The 4,477-nt window shown below is 41.6% G+C and overlaps 1 pseudogene; it reads left to right on the forward strand.

The window, feature by feature from the left end:
- The first annotated feature begins 1,081 nt into the window (after nt 1–1,081).
- LOC102872260 overlaps nt 1,082–4,477 on the forward strand; it is a 5,825-nt pseudogene continuing 2,429 nt past the window's right edge.

Consider the following 4,477-nt stretch of genomic DNA (forward strand, 5'->3'; position numbering starts at 1 on the left):
CAAAATAACTGGTCTGTTTCCTTTCAGTATGCCTCTTATAGTGACATGGACTACACCATGAGGGGTTTCTATGTCATGTTCCTGACAGTGTGCAGTTGGATTCTATTGGCCGGGATTTTATTGAGGATTTTTGCATCTATGCTCATGAGAGATATTGGCCTATAGTTTTCTATTTTGGTGATGTCTTTACCTGACTTTGGTATTAGAAATATGTTTGCTTCATAGAATGAATCTGGTAGCATTCCATATTTTTCAATTTTCTGAAATACTTTATGTAGAATTGGTTGCAACTCTTCGCTGAATGTTTTATAGAATTCACTAGTAAAACCATCTGGTGCAGGAAATTTTTTAGTTGGAAGTTGTTTTGATCCATTCAGTTTATTGTTTTGTAAAGGGGTCTGTTCAGGTGTTCTGCTTCTGTCTGTGTCAGTTTGAATCTGTTGTGAGTTTCTAAGTATTTGCCCATTTCCTCTAGGTTTTCATACTTGTTTCAGTATAATTTTTCCATAATATTCCATTGTTAATCTTTTCATTTCCTTTGGTTCTGTTGTGACATTGCTCCTATCATCTCTTATTTAGGTTATCTGTATCTTACCTTTCTTTTCCTTTGTTAGCTTTGCTAGTGGTTTGTCAATTATATTGACTTTTTAAAGAACGAACTCCTGGTCTTGATGATGGTTTCAATTGTTTTTCTGTTTTCCATTGCATTTATTTCTGCCCAAATTTTTATAATTTCATTGTTTTAGAGGTTGTCAGATGTTTTTGTTGTTATTTTCCTACTTGTTGGACATGTTAAATAATCAATTATCAAATTTTCTTCGCTTTTGATGTGTTTGCTTATTACTATGAGTTGACTTGTAATACTGCTTTAGCTGCATCTCAGAGATTTTGGTAAGTTGTGCTTTTATTCTCATTTGTTTCAAAAACCGTTTTAATTTCTTATTTTATACTCGCTGCAGCTGGAAGTGACACCCGAGCGGAGCATGCTGGGAGTCGTAGGCCTCAGGCTCTGGCCCGCTAGCTGTTGTGGGTTACCCTGCGTGAGGCTGTGACTTTGGCCTGCTCGGCGCATGCTCACGTAATGCACTTTGCTTTGATTCTCATGTGGAGGGGTCTCTTCCTAGTCCTGCAATTCTTTCCCTTCCTGGGGCGCCCACCCAATGCCACACGAGGCAAGCACTGGAGAGGCGAGAGGCCCGTGGCTCTGGCCAGCTCCATCACTGGAGTTAGCGCTGTGGTCGTGGCGCAGGACAAGGCGACAAGGACCAGGGACTCCCTGCTCTTGGCCTGCGAGCTAACCGGCATTCTGGAGTACAGGCGGGGAAAAGGGATGGAGTGATAAGGAAGTTGTTTGTGGATTCTTATTTCGCATCAGCGAGCACACCTACTATAATCAGAAAACTCCTAAGTATAGCATCAGGGATGAATGAACAGGCTTATTCAGAGAGAGGTCCCTCACCTATTTTGAACAGTTAAAAATTTCCCCAGATGCCTGGCTAGTGCGTGCGGAAGCCCTAGCCCAGGGGACATACCACAAGTTTTTCTGCTTCCAAGTACTAGAACATCAGGTTAAGTACAAATATTCAGAACTACTGTGCAAAGCCAACTAATTAGAGAGATGCCTGTATCTTGGCTTCAAGCTCAGATGCTGAATCCCCTCCCAGAGAAGATCTTTACATGAAATGAGGCAGCCCAAGTCTGCCTTACTTTTCAGAACATCTAACTGGATGGCCCAAGGTTTTGTTTTTTGTTGGGTTGGGTTCTTGTTGTTTGTTTGGTATTTTCACCCCCTCCATTGTAGTTGTTTACCATTGAACCAGAACACATAGCTGACCTCCAGGGCAGGTTTTTAGAGTCAGTTAATCACTAGGAAGGAGATTGCTCACCCTTTTTCCCACAGAGCTGGTGGATTTGAACCGCGTGCCTTTGGGATTGCAGTGCAGCTTCTTGCTACTAGGACCTAAACCCCAGGGGAGTACATTTATACCTCTGAATAGTCTTGGCTATTGATTGGTGGGTGGTAATGTGGTACATGCATCAGAGGTGGCTTGTAGGAATATTGTAATAAAAGACACGATGAAGGAACAGTGCATTCCAAACCTGGTGGAATCATACAACTATCAACATTTATCAAAATTCATAGAATTTCTGGAGACATGTTATTTAGGAAGTGGATGCCATTCCTGCTTCCAAACCTGTCATAGTATGTTATTGTTGTTATGTGCCATCGCCTGCGATGTATAGCGACTCTACGTACAGCAGCTCTGAACCCTTCCCTGTCCTGAGCCAATCTCATTAATTCTGACACACCAATCCCCACTGCCTCAGTCACTGTATCAATTCATTTCATCCTAGATCTCCTCCCTCTCCTGCGATGTCCGTCCATCCTTCTGAGCATAATGTCTTTCTCCAAGGACCGATCTCTCCTGGCCACATGCCCGAAGTGAGTGAGGAAGAACTTCAAAATTCTAGCGTCCATGATGGGTTTATAAATAATGTACTATGTCATAAGTCAAGAAAAGTGCTATGAGAAGAAGCATGGGACTGTTTGTTTGAAATTGTAAATAAAGGAATGGATCCTGTTGATAAAATGAAACTAGTGGAATCGTTATGTCGAGAATTACAGGTTACTGCCTCCCCAGTATTAACCAGGAAGATGTTGACTTCCTGGCCAGATTTTCTAAACTGGTAAATGGTACGGGGCAGTCATTGATACTTGTTGTTGTTGTTAAGTGTTGTCGAGTCACAGGCGACTCATATCAAGGAGGGTCCTTGACGCTTGGGTGCCTTTCATCCTCTCTCCAGGTTCATAGGGTTTCCGGAGGCAAGCTATTATGGAAGTGGATGCCACTCCTCCTTCCAAGCTTGTTTTAATCGGGGAGCTCCACCCCACTCTCTGTCCACATTGGGTACTTAGCTGGACTAAATTAATTAAGAACAGGGACATTAAGAATGCCACCAAAGTGCCTCTGATTTGAAGCTTTTATTTCATGAAGATGATGACATCTCTAATATCACTGGGTTTTATGTGATTATCTCCATATTTTGAAACAGCTGGAGTGCTCTTGGATCAGCAGAAAGCTAATGTAGAGGCAACTATATTGGCCTTCATGAAAAAACTGACTTATGAGGAAGAATACATTTTTGAAAAGGAAGGTGAAGATGAAGCCATGCTTGTAAAATTTAGAAGGCAACAGAAGTTATTGTTGAACAGGCTTGCTGAAGTCTCACAAGAATTTTTGCTGGCTTCTGTTCAGAGTTTTTAGTTCTACACTGCAGAACTGGCAGAGTACACGGTTTATGGAAATTGAAGTAGTAATAAGATTACTTTGTATGTTGGCAGAAGCTCCCCCACTATCTCGTGGTGCCCACGTCTCAAAAGCTAGAGCTTTGCAGGTTATGATGCAAAATTTGGTGACTCAGGAGTTAGTTCCTGTCAGTAGACATCTGTGACATTGGAGTTCTTTGAAACTGTTGTTAGATATGAAACATTTTCCATTGTTAAACCTCAACACATTCCATGTGTACTCATGACTTTCTTAGGCCACAGAGGTCTGTGGCATTCTAATGCAAAAGTACTGAGCAGAATGGAACTACTTGTTTTCTAGATCTGTCAAGTCTCTAAATAAACAAATGAATCCTTTCATTGACGATATTTTGAATAGAATACAAGAGTTAGAGAACTTTCCCCACCTGACATCAGTTATTTATCCGTGAGACAGAGGAGTGCTGATTGTTAACAGTTAATATCCAGCAGAAAGAAAACAAGCATTAATGAGGAATGTGTGGACTCCTCTAATGGAGATGCTTAAGATCCTATTAAAACAAAACTGGTGCTGGCCCAAGAAGAAGAAAGGCAGGCATCTAGTGGATTGTGTAAACCATGCTATTGGCTTTGTCAGTGGAACCAGCAAAGCTTTTAGCAACAAACAGACTGTGAAATAATGTGGCTGTTCCGAAGTTTTCCTGACTGTTTACATTCTGTGAGTCCTCAGTTGTCCTTTATGAAATGATCTTTTCAGAAGGGAGTTCACACTTTCCTTTGTCCCTTTGTCATATGATTATTTGCCTAGAAGAAGTTCTTCCATTCATCCCTTCTGCCTCAGAACATAGGCTTAAAGATTCTAAAAGAAAAGACCTCCAGAACCTCCCTGTTGCCTGGGTCTTGTAAAATGGACTGACATTGGGGTTGAGGGGAGAATGAGAAAGATGGCATAAACGATGTATACGACTTTGAAACAGATGAGGGAGAAAACGGTTTAAAAGGGATATATCAGGGGAGCTATGGTGGCCTAGTGACAAGGAGCTGCAACTATAATCCCAGAGGCGCACGGTTCGAACCCACCAGATGCTTTGCCGGGGAAGGAGGGACAATCTCCTCCTGTACCAGTCAGATCTGATTTGACGGTACACTCACACAAAAATAATAAAATTTAAAAAACAAAAAGGGATATATGATTAGGTGTTATTGTCATGA

This window comes from Elephantulus edwardii, unplaced genomic scaffold (assembly GCF_000299155.1).
Source record: "Elephantulus edwardii isolate Elephantulus edwardi_28Jun2011 unplaced genomic scaffold, EleEdw1.0 scaffold00261, whole genome shotgun sequence".
Taxonomy (NCBI): Eukaryota; Metazoa; Chordata; class Mammalia; order Macroscelidea; family Macroscelididae; genus Elephantulus; species Elephantulus edwardii.